The following is a 12,806-nucleotide window of genomic DNA, read 5'->3' as shown; positions in this document are numbered from 1 at the left end:
GTTCCCCCTTGACTCAGAGTAATGACATTTCCAAGAAGTCCACCATAAAATAACAGCGACAGTTAGAACCATCTGTTTTTACGTTATTAATAGTGAAGGTGGCACAAAGTCAGAGGCAAGAGACGTGCACTGATTATTATTATCATTTGCTTTTTGATGCTTCTTAAATTGGAAAAAAAAATCTCTAAAACTGCACCTAACTAAAGCCAGAGAGGCATTCGAGAGTTAAGAAAGTCATTTGTCATGGGCAGGGTTTCAGCCTGCCTTGGGTTAGAAAAAAAAAAAGAAATTGTGCAAATTGTGTGAATACTGCTCAAGATTAAGCCACAGAACTTGGAATGGAATCTGAATTCAAATAGTGCATGTAAATACATATTTCGTTAGCTCCGAACGAAAGGAAAGGTGGCTGGCTTCTCACAGATCCTGCAGTGCGGTTGGTAAATAAGGGTCTTGCTGCACAGTTCTCAATCCAGTCACGTCAAAAGAGATTCAGCCATCCTCTGGGATGAATAACAGACGGCCGTGATCTCCTCTGACCTTAACTGTGACTCATGTTTATTTACCTCGGCAGAGTGTCCTCGAGGGATAGCGGCCTCATCACTAAAATGAGCACTATGATGGGTTGTTTTTTTCTTTCTGTTTTTTTTCCATTGCCACTCCTGGGAGTAGACAACTCTAATGAACAAAGAAGGCTGATTGATCCAAGTTAGCATTTGATTCCCCAGCGCTGCCAAAATACACAATTCAATATGCTGGCATGCCAGTGAAGCGCCCCGTGAACTTTGGTGTACACACATCTTTAATCACACTCACCTTTTTTCGTGGCTGGTGTGACTTCCAGCTTATTTGTAATTACCAAGCTCCTCTGGAGAGCTGGCTCAACAACAGGCCCGACCATAGGTCACAGAGAAAGACTGTAGCTGACCATATGGGCTCCAGGCCCAGGGGCAGAGAGTGGGTGGACGCTGGCGTTGGCACCGGGAAGTTTACCAGAATGGTCAGAGCAGGAGATTGAATTATTCGGATACAGGAGAGAGCCTTATCGAGCAGTGGCCACATTGCACTGACGTTTTCACCCCAGTTTCTATTTCCTATTTCACACCTGGACTATTGCCAGATAGGATATGTTCAGCTACCTCGTTTTACCCTAGATTCACAATCACCAGCCACCAGTCAAAAGAGGGTTATCTATCACTGCCTTACCCCCCGCCGGCACCCTCTCCTCTATCCTCCTAACCCTCTGTTGTATCCTGCCTCCCACCTCTGCCGTCACCTGAGCAGCTACAGCATGGTGTTATTACAGATAAACAATCAATACTGCATTAACGTGACCACGGAGGCCAGGAGACATGGAAAATAACTCAGTGTCGTGGGTGGACTTCAGGGAACAAATCTTGCCCATGACTTGCTCATATTAATACATTTTTAAAATATATAAAATTCAGTTGACTTGCTTTCATTGTCGTCAGCCATCATCTCTGAGGTCACCAGATACATTTCTTTTCCTTCCTTTCCTCATTGGTCACAGAATGGAACCACTGCATTAAAGAAGTAATACCCCACTTTATAGCAAAGGTGACCACGCATATTGGAAAGCAGGGACCCATACGATCGATTTAGAGCGAGGAATGGAAATTTTAACATGATTTCCAGCCAGGCATTTCAACTCAGGAGTATTAGACTCCTTTTGAGGATTGCGTCAAACCCAACTTATGACCATGCTTCCAAATTCTGATGACGTCTTTATCTAAGGAACGGGGCAGCAAGTTTCCTGCATGATGGATGTGTGGTCCTATTCCTATTTACACAGCTTGTATGCAGAAAATTTGCATCTACATTCCCAGTGCTACCACTGGAAAAAAGAAGGCTTTTTGTCCTGAACTTCTGTGAAAAAATGAAAACAAAGGAGTTCTTATGAAGAGGCCCAACAAATAGTCTCTGCTTCTGCCTCTCCCAGACTGGAATTAAACACTCTTCATTCCATCCTCATTCATTAAACCCCCACGCCCACAACCTCAACCCCATACGGGGCTATGAAATACCTCACACACACACACATGCAAGCTTAAAATAAAAGAGTTGGGACTTGGCTGAATGATTGCCGGGACTGTTTACTAATACTGCTGCTCACTCTGCCTTATTACAGAGTGCCAGCCTTTCTATTACTGCAAACTGAGAAAGAAAGGGAGGACGAGGAGAAGGAGGGAGCAGACAGAACAAAAAAGGAAAGAGACTGCCAGCATCAGATTAAAAGAAGAACAAGAAAAAAAAGACTGGCTCAGTTGATTTACACCTTCATTACTCTCCCCTAACTCTGCTTATTGCAAATCATGATGCTGCTTTATGACCTGAATCCTCTATTACGACAAGGCCGGGAAGACGGTGCGTTAGTCCATAAAGCAAGCGTACTGTAACCGCCAACCGGCAGCCCTCAACCCACTCATCCTGACACCCGGCTGCCAGAAGGGAAGGAAAGTAAAACAGAAGTCACTGCTGAAACTCAGTCCGGTGCATCAAACTCTACGCTCGCCCCTTTGCTTCCTCACTGTCCCTTCCCTGGCCTCATGCCTGTGACACAATGTCTCTGAGCCGCACACAAGCCAAGGAAGTATGACTTAGTGAGCGCAAAGCATGGATGGAACTCACAGCGAGTGTTTAATGTTAAGCAAGCTCTGTCAACTTTAAGTCAACAAACATGTAGGGCACTGAAGGTGTGTTTACCGCCTCTCCGCCACCTGGTGAGGAGGTGCTTCTGATGTGTTTACTCAAAGAGCTTGTGCGGAATCTGTGTGTATTTAAATAAAGAACAGAATATATTTTCCCCACTTTTATTTATTGAACCAAAGGGAGGTCTTCCGAGCATGCATGCCCTTTTTCTTCTAGTGATTGAATTCGTGTCTGCGTGTGTGGCGAACACGTCCGAGCGGGAGCGGGGGATGAAGCCGGGTGCAGGACCTAATAAATCAGCAGATAGGCTGAGGCGTGTAGGTGAGTGTGGGTGTCAGTGTGCTGATGTAAACATGGCGCGGGTGCATGAGACACGCTGGATGGAGGTTTGTTATGTGTATGTAACACGCTGCTCCAGCCTGGCTTGTCTGACTCCCATCTGGAACAGGGTTGACAGAAAAGTTGACAGATGCTTCACCACCGTCCATTATTTATGAGACTGAAGAGATCCACACTGCATTTCGCAAGTGTCTGCTTCTGCTACTCTAGGTCGAGTTCTGACATTGTATTCTGTGTCCATGCATGCAGTCATGCAGTACTGTGCAAAAGTATTGAGCCACCCCTAATTTCTTTGTAAATTGCCAGGAAAACAGGAAATAGGAGTAGGAATTTACTTAATTGTGTGTAACATAAATGTAAACACAGCATACAAAGCAAAAAAAGAGTTTGAACAATCTTTATCAACTTGAAAGTCAACAATTGGTATCAGCACCTTTATTCTTCAACACAGCCTGAGCCCTCTTCTCCAGGCTTGTTGAAGGACATCCCAAAGCTCTTCTTTGGATGTCGGCTGCCTTTTGTTCTGTTCTCTGTCAGATGATCCCACACTGCTTCAGTAATGTTGAGGTCTGGGTTCTGGGGAGGATTCATCCCTCCATAAGACCGGTTGCCACTGATTTTCACTTCTTTTGTCATTTGGCATAGCTCAACCTTTTATCTCTGTTTCCCTTTCTGTAGATGGATCTTTTTTTTTCCTTTTCTGAAGGACATCACTTTCAGAAACTGTTCATCTGTTATATGTAGACATAACATTGGGTTAGGAGCCTTTTCTATGCTTGAATGGTTCATAGATCAGTGTTAAGTGACTTTATAAACACAAAAATCCAATACAAGCTCTGGACTGAAAATGAATGAAAAAGCAGCCAGTGTCTAAAGGAAAACTTCAAAAGACTCTCAGAAAGCCAGGAGAACTATTACTCAAGACTAGCTTAAAAGATCTCAACTAAGTCTTTCTGCTTGGAATTCAAATATCAAGAAAATAATGGTGGTTGTAGACTTTTGCACAGTAATGTATCTCATGTTGAATTGTGTTTGTGTGGAAGGATGTCGAGCAGGTGTTGGAATGCATGTGCCCAGGTTTTTGCACATTTGCTCAAATGCCATTCCCAGATGAGTGTGCTTTCACTTTATACCAGACCCAAGTAACCACTCAACCTGCCTTTGTGAGTCTAACTCTTGACCTGTGGAGTGTCACTAAATCCCTGGTAGACAGGCAGCCCTTCAGCTCCGGCATGGAGGACCATACACCAGCAGCTCTCTTAAAACCCACTTAGAGGCTTACAGCTGGGAGGCCCGACCATCAGATTGAATTAAGGCTACGATTAATTGAATCTAGTGGTGAGTAACTTGAGTGACTGATGTCTCGTAGGACCAAAGGTCTATTCACAATGCTTCAGAATAAAGCTATATTTATTCATTTAGTGACATCATAGGCAGTTTCAGTGTGCCTCGGGCATGGATGGTTGCCTCTAATATTATTGCTTTCAGTGCTGCTTTAAGCCCAACACCATCAGCAGAACTGCTGCAGCTCCAAAGAGTGTCCATGTTAATGAGAGGTGCAATGTAATTAATACAAATGGAATGTTTAATGCAATTTTTCCATTTCAAAGAAATTCCCCCGGCATTTTTCCCAACAATAGATTCAGCTCTCTTGCATTATCCTCAGGCAAACAATAACCCAAGTTTGGCATTGCCTTCATTAGATCAAACTCAATTACAGCAGAGCGCTTAAAGCACATCTAACAAAGGGGCGGACACTGAGGCTGCCTTCTCCTGCAACTGGAAGGTCTTCTGACAGGTCCTGCCCTATTTGTCTTTGATGGACAGCAGCGTCGAACAGTAATTGGAGGCCTCTGAGACCTGCACCACGCCATTTGTCAGTTGTTCATGTCAAAACGAAGTGTTCGGCAGCTGGGGGTCTTCAAATATGACCTTTTCTCAAAGGGGACAGGTTTCCCCTGCTGGCTCAGAGACGCCCTGGGTATTATTCAGCCCGAAACAGTAGCACGCCCTTATAACTATGTGTCCCATGTTGCTGCAGAAAGCTTGTATTGTGTCCTTCCCTGAGGAATATGTGGTCCCATGGCAGCACACATGCTTTGATTCGAGAGGTAGCTTGCGTGGTGGTCTTTCTGTTCCGTTCATTCACAATGAACCATCCTAATGTTTTGAGAGGTGGCAGAACAATAGCAGAAACCTCTCTCTTTCGCTCTGGGGATTGAAAGTAAATAGGAACCTTTGCTGATGTGTTTGCCTGTTCATTTACAGCACCTCGGAATACAGCTTGCACATTGTACCTCTCTGAGAGAAAAGAAAAAAAAATGAAAAGAAGAAACTCACAAAGGCATTCTGCAGGACAATAGCACGGTGCAGGAACGAGGCCTACAATAGAGTCCAGATATCATTCACAACATAGACAGGAGGCCATTATCCACAGAAGGAGGGGCCCATCTGGATCTGACAGAGAAATTGTGCACACAGAGCTGCCACATAGACAGCAGCCTCCCTGAAGCCTAACCTAGAAGGACAGGTTTTTGCAGCACCAATGCCCGCTGGGTTAAGGTGTTACACGTCATCTGCAATAACCTGGATCATTACTCCTGGAGGTTGTTAGAGGGGAAAATCACATCACTCCACTTTCACTGTTGCCACGAAAAATTGACACACTAAAAGTCACACAAAGACACGCCTCGATATGCACACACGGGCACCATCCAGCAAACAAACACATGTAATTACACACCTGCAATCTATCACACACTGCTGGTGGTGTCTGAGGGGTTAACATAGCAAGGCGTCCAAACAGAGTCCCACCAGCCAGCGCTGCCTGAAGCTGACAGCTCTCACTGCAGCTGCCTTGCAGGAGAAAAGTAAGCATCATTACCGTCTTTTCTCGTCATACTTCTCTCCCTTCTTTTCATCCACCACCAGAGCCTTTCCCTCTGTCTTCATTGTACTCCAGTCAGGCGCTAATGCTCCATGTCCTGTTCCTGGACTCTCTGATCTCCCATTACCCTCTCGTCATCCAGCAGTCAATATTACCCCCCACCATCCCCGCTCCCGACCGATCCTTCCCTCTCTTTTGCTTTCACTAAATTCTCAAAATTCAGACAGTGCCCCCCCACCCACCCTTTCATACACTTGTTCATCTTCCATACACTTATTAACTGGCTGTCATGTTCAGCAGCCTCCCCCCAAGACAGTGTTTAGCGTTCCTCAGTCCACTTACTGCAGCCAGAGTTAAGCCTCTGGGCTTTGCACAGACAGGAATCCAACTAGAGGGAAAAGGCAAGACCTGCGGACATGATCTGTCTGTAAGACTCACTCACACTCTTCCTCCTGAACCAGCTACCTGAAGGCAGCGCTGGAACACACGCATCATTTGAGAAATCACTTCAGAGAGGGAGTTTTATTTCCCAAACTAAAGCACTTCATCCAAGAGTTGTCCATTTTGAGTTATGATCGAAGTATTAATAGAATAAATGATTTTTACAAACTACTGTACATAAAAATAGATTAGCTGCCAAAAATTCAATCTTTTCATTTTCTAATGTAAATCTCTGAGAACATTCCTACCTCTGCAGAGGATTGCATTTTCACCCCTGTCAGTTAATCTGTATGTCTGCGTGGTGTCTGAGAAGCACATGAACAAATTTCCATGAAATTCGGTGGCGAGCTCAGCCTCTAGCCAAGGAACGGTTGATGAGATTCTGATAGTGATCTGGACCTGTGATTTCTACTATTAGATGATTATTATTACCCCTCCACCCCCCCTTCTCAACATACTGGATATAGAGATTTAATTCCAAATCCAATCCAGAGTCTTTACGGTGCCCTCGCACTGAAACAATTCTTGGTGTCCTTGGACGTAGAGTTTTTATTTTCTGTTTGTTTTTGCTTCTATTTTTGTGGCATCCAAGAATGAGGTGAACTCAGCATTGTCTGGTCGCCGAATTTGTCATCCGCCCCTGCGTTCTCCGCCCTGCACTTCCCGGGTCAAATGGTGTAAGAAATGAGACGTGGCTGGTGTAAAGACTTTCATGCCCCTGCTTTACCAGTGTCATTTCCGCAACTCTGAAACTGTGCCATGGTCTACAGGGCTTTGTTGTAAATCACTATCTCCCACTGTCAGACTGCAGTCTGCTGCAAACTGTGGACGCCTGGCTTTCCGCTGCCTCCTGGGTGACTAATATATCTTGTTAAATTGTGCTGAGAAGCGTGCGGAAAACTGTACACCTTCCATCTTTTGTACTGTGTTTGTTTGCTTGCATTAGTGCCTATGTGTGTGTGCCTCTTTCAAAATATGTGCAAGTGCATCTGTGCATCTTTATGTCTACGTTAAAGGAAGATGGGGATGTTACTTTTGCAAATATGCTTACTAAACTCCAGAAGTCTGTCAGGCTTTGTTGGTAATTCAGTTAGATTGCCATTCGGCTGGCTTGCACTCATCACCACTACAGTGTCGGAGTTGTGACGCTATCTCTCAGCCACTTCATAATTAGAAAAGCTGTGGAGCCAAGCCACAGTTTGAGGGGGAAGAGGGAGGGGAAAAAAAGCCGTTGGCAGACTGCATTATTCAACATTGGCAGCAGTTTACTCTGTCTCCCACCCCAAAGACATGAATCTAAGTGATTTCATAGTCACATCCTTCCTTATGTGCCTTACTGTACAAGGCTGGACTCTCATCATCAGTTTTTAAGCCATTCAATGCAAACTCTATAGTACTGTGCCAAGGTCTCGAGCCATCCCTAATTTCTTATAAATTGTCAAGGAAAATAGGTGCAGGGATTTACTGTAATAGGTAAATATTAAAGGAAAAGTAAATTAAGAAAATATTTTCAGTAATATTGTAAAAATATAGTCAGTTTTTGGTATTCAACACAGTCTGAACCCACTTAGACCAGCTTTCTGTCATTTCTTTAAGTAGTCTTCAGGAATAGTTCTCCAGGCTTCTTGAAGGACATCCCAAAGCTCTTCTTTGGATGTCGGCTGCCTTTTGTTCCGTTCTCTCTCAAGATGATTCCACACTGCTTCAATAATGTTGAGGTCCGGGCTCTGGGGAGGATTCATTCCTCCATAAGACCTGTTGCCACTGATTTTCGGTCCACTTCTTGTGTCATTTGGTGTAGCTCAGCCTTTTCTCCCTGTTTCCTTTCCTTAAGAATGCCTTCCTGACAGCCACCCTTCCATGGAGACGGAGGCCAACAGTAGATGGATCAGCTGAAGGTCCAGATGCAACTTTCAGGTCGTGTGTCAGGTGTTAAGTGGCTTAACAAACAAACAAATTCATCTTCAAATGCCAAGATACAAGGACTGGACTGGAAAACTCTGAAAGACCTTCAGAAAACCTGGAACTACTACTTAAGATAACTTAAAAAGATTACATGAAAGTCTGGCTGCTTGAAAATAGAATATAAAGAAATGAGGCCTGGATCAAGACTTTTACACAGTACTGTAGATCTATTTCATCCAGCACTGTGAACACACAACACTGTGCACACATAATGTCTCTGTCTAGCACCTTTGTAAATAGATTTGTGAGTATATTTCTGTGTAATTGGTGTTCTCCCACACAAAGCAGGGAGAGATAATTACGCATTGTTAAGCAAAGTATAAACTGTAAGATCCTCATGTGTTTATCTTCTCAGCTCAGAGAGCAGAACAGGCCTTTTTGGGGGATTCTTCTCTCCTGGCCAACATCCAGCTCGCCAATCTCTGCTGAAACCGGTAGGGAAACAGCCATGTATGTGGTTTACCCATATCCCGTCTAATTCTTACATCATTTGTAGTGTCTGAGATTCAATGTGGGAATCAGGATGACCTTCAGAAGAAAGGTGACTTTGACCCCTACAAATGGCAGTTGAACTAAAACACGTCAGTTTTTCGCCTCTTGTGTGTGAGTGTTGGTGGGCGAGAAGTACATCTCGTCTTATTTTGGTTTCTGTGCAATTACGGTTCTGACTGCTCCATAAATAGCCCTCTCTTAAGGGAATCTGTCTCATTAGGAAGTAGCAGCTATGAAGTTGCCATTGTGTCTGCTGTTTTCTCTTGAAGTGTCTCTGCCAGTCTGACCTGCACAGGAGAAAGAAGACAAAAGAGAAGAAGCCCAGCTGGCTGGCACAGAAAGGAACTTCTCCGGCTAAATATTTGGCACCAGCAAATCTTCTGAGGAATCCCGAAGCTCTCACACTACAAACATCTTGATTTATTATCATATCATACAGACCGTGACTAATGCACTCAAACAATCAAGGTTCTTGTACCAAACTACAACGCCCAGGGGTGCTCTCTGCCACCGTTTTTGATTATTCGTAAGTGCTGGCACATTAGAGCCCCGACAGTTGTTCACAGGCATCCAAACAAACACACACACACAGAGGAGGAAGGAAGGCCACAGACTTTACCAGAGGGGATCAGAGGGTGCTTTAGCACAGGCAGCGGCCACTGGGATTTTATTAGCTCCAGATGCCGCCGCAGAGAGAACTAGAAAAACGCTCAATATTAAGAGCACATCAAAATGATGCGGCCCATCTGGAGCACAAATAATGTAATCAACTCGGGTCACCGGTCATCGCCGTCTGGCCGCCGGGTAAAACCTACCATCCTGTGACGTCAGCGCCCGCAGGGACAGGATGGAGCCGGCCTTTTGGGAGAATCCCCTTAGACGCAGCACTTGACCCGCCCAGTGAAGATATTTGGAAGAACAGAGAGATGAAATATGAGCGACTGTCTTTGGTAATCTGTGTGTTGGTCTTAGGAAATGCTGATGCGTCTCCCGTGCCTGTCACATCAGCTCTGCGGTATCGCTGTAAACGACTTCATGCAGATGAACCCCCCACCCCCCGCACACATGCACACTCGCGGTTTGCAGGGCCTTTAAATATGCAGCACCTCCCATGTTTCCTGCATGACTTTGATCAGCCACAGATTCCACCTCTGCCCCTTTCATCTCTGAACTTCAAAACCTGGACCACAAAAACCTGCTCTGCCTCTGACAATCTGCTTTCACCACAGAGAGACAAGCAGGGATGCTGACCCCTTCTTTTTAAACACACATCCACAGCCAGCCGTGACTAAGTTTGTAATTTCAAAAACTGCGTTCAGGTAAATTACCTCAGGCACATGAAACAATCTGCATGCAAACGGGGAGAACAGCAAAACTTTTCCAAGATCTTACTTTCAGGTCTTCTCAGCCTTCTCCGACTAACAACACCTCCTCTCATCACTCTCCCAACTCTTGAGTAAAACAGCCAAGTTAATCCCTTTAAAACTTCCCTGCATTATTCAGCGAGAACATCAAATATTCACATGGCATATCACCGTGTTGTCAGTAAAACTGGAGAACGCCTTGTTTGAGAAAACTTGAGACAACTCCAGGGGTGCTCACCCAAAACGCTGGGCCTTTGAGCTGAACCGTAGCAGCGACCGCAGATACAGAGTTATCCGCCTTTATCTGAGCACGCTGTCCCACCTGCATCGACTCGCATCTCGGGGATTTGCCAGCGACTTGAAAAGAGTCCGTGGGGAAGGCATGACAAAACACACACACACACATAATGACCTGAAGTTGCGCGTTATGATAAAGCAAAGGTGAGTTTTGAGAGCGGGCCTGCATGTTCGCGTCACCACTTCACACAGCGCAGCGCGGCGCGGCAAGCGGGCTGCGGCGCGCAGGACCTCTGTACCAGGAGAGGCACGCTTCCATTTTCCAGGGATGGATGATAATAAGACAGAGCCGCTTAAGACAAATAAAAAAGTTGATGACCACCACTGGAAGCTGAATGAGCACTCGGGAGACATGCGATACAACGGACTCAATTCCAATTCAAATCCCGAAGTTATTCCATAACAAATTAAGATTTGTGTCACGATTTAATTAGAAACAAAACAAGAGGACATGACGCCTTTTCTATTTATTTACTTATTTTTTTAGGATTTCATTCTTTTTAGAAGCGACGCAACTATCTCGCAGTGGTCATTTAATGTGAGCAAGCCCGACAAAAAAGAAGAAGAAATCAGTCAGCTCAGACAATTCAAAACGCTGTAGAAGAAGTAACTGTTCCAGCTGCGAATATGCGCCGCAAACGAGAGCATTTTCACAGATACATAAGTTGTAAGCAAAGCCCGGCTCACCTGATTAATTAAGTTTATTCCACCGAGGAAAAATTTCCCAGGGTCGCAGAAGGCGCTCGTCGGAGCCTGGCGTATCCGCTCGCTGCAGCTTTTGTTGCCCGTTGTTCCACCCCGACTGAGCGTCTCAGCCGTGCTGCATCACTTCTTGCTGTGGATGTCAGAGAGGCTGAGGGGACTCACCCTCCCATTGGCTGCCATTCACAAGTCCCCAGCACAACACGGCGAAATAAGGGAGAAAGAGGAAACACACACGCACACACACAAGCGACAAAAACAAAAGGGAAATGGTGAGAAATCCAATGTGGCTTTCAAACGCCGAGCGATTGTCATCTTAAACAAGGAGCCAATTGTTTTTTTTCGTGTGCTTTCTTTGTTGCTTCTTCTTTTTTTTATTTTTACATATTGTATAATTTAAATAGACAACTGAATCTGATCGAGACTGTATGATGGAAACTGTCATGTCAGGGCAAATTACCAATTGTTTTTTATGTTCGTTTTAACGCTGCGATTAAATCAGTTCAGTTCATTTTTATGTAGCGCCAGATCACAGCAAATCTCTCAAGTCCAGTTCAAGCCAATTATAATGCAATTCATTGTAATCCAATTATAATCCTATTAAATCAAATGAATTCAAATCCAAATTAGTTTAATGCATAACAAAGATGCATAGCCAAGGAATCCAACAGATCTCATCGAATCTTCTATTTAACCTCCACCCTTCTGAGCATGTATGGGGAGACAGTGGAGAGAAAAACTGGCTTTTAATAAGAAGAAACCTCCAGCAGAACCAGACCCAAGAAAAGGCAGCCATCTGCAGAGGACAGGAATTCAGTTCTGTCTGTTTTCTTTTCTCCTTTTGCATCCAACTTCAAATGTGCATAAAATGACATTTAACTTGAACAAAATTACGAAAATGCTGCAGCAAATGTCACCATATATCACTCTTGTTTTTTTCCCTCGGCAAATTATGCTAATGCCCAAACCCAACCAGGAAATGACTAAGTGTTTTAGTACTAAACTTTACCCAGGAGTGTCAAACTCACATCCCATGGTTGAAAGAAATCTCCACTCCTTCCTGTGGAGCTAAGATAGACATGTTTTGTCACTTGTAGTGAATATATAAAAACAATTATAAATGTGAATCAAATCAACATTTCTTCCAAGCAAAGATGGAATTCTTTAGTACAAATGAAATCAACAATCGCTAACTAATCGCTGTCTGAGCCTTGGCCATAGCAGTACTTTTCCACTTGAGTAGCTAACGTGTTACCTGCTGAACATGATTTTTTTTCAACTAAACAACTCAGAACTTAAAAGTGTTGTAGATGTTCAAGCAAACACTACAATACACTGTGTTCTAAATTGTTTTACACTGCGTCACTTTTGCATCCGACTGTCACTACTTTCTTAACCGTGTTGCTCATTTTTCAGATGAGAATTGGAAAACCGGGCAGAAATGAAGGGAAGAAAATAAACATACTTAGAAATACTCCAGTCTTCACCCATCAGTTAAGCTATCGAAACCATTAAATTACATTCCATGTTGTTGTTTATTGTCACCACTCATTTTTGCTGTCTTGTAGTTGTTCTGGGATTTGACTTGTAGAAGTGTCATTCACGGCTGATCACTGGCAAGATACAGCCGGGTCAGTGCAGGTAAAGCTGTG

At 44.2% G+C, this 12,806-nt stretch overlaps 1 protein-coding gene across 1 annotated transcript in view; it reads right to left on the bottom strand.

Moving 5' to 3' along the window:
* LOC140284500 (cadherin-6-like) overlaps positions 1-11,398 on the bottom strand; it is a 61,111-nt gene extending 49,713 nt beyond the window's left edge. Inside the window, exon 1 of the mRNA XM_072378365.1 lies at positions 11,140-11,398. The gene's annotated coding sequence lies outside the window, so the exon portion shown is untranslated. The remainder of the gene's footprint in view (positions 1-11,139) is intronic.
* Between the last annotated feature and the right edge of the window lie 1,408 nt (positions 11,399-12,806).

Source organism: Leuresthes tenuis, unplaced genomic scaffold, assembly GCF_036924035.1.
Source record: "Leuresthes tenuis unplaced genomic scaffold, fLeuTen1.0.hap1 SCAF_24, whole genome shotgun sequence".
NCBI classification, from domain to species: Eukaryota; Metazoa; Chordata; class Actinopteri; order Atheriniformes; family Atherinopsidae; genus Leuresthes; species Leuresthes tenuis.
This window is presented reverse-complemented; position numbering and strand designations above follow the sequence as displayed.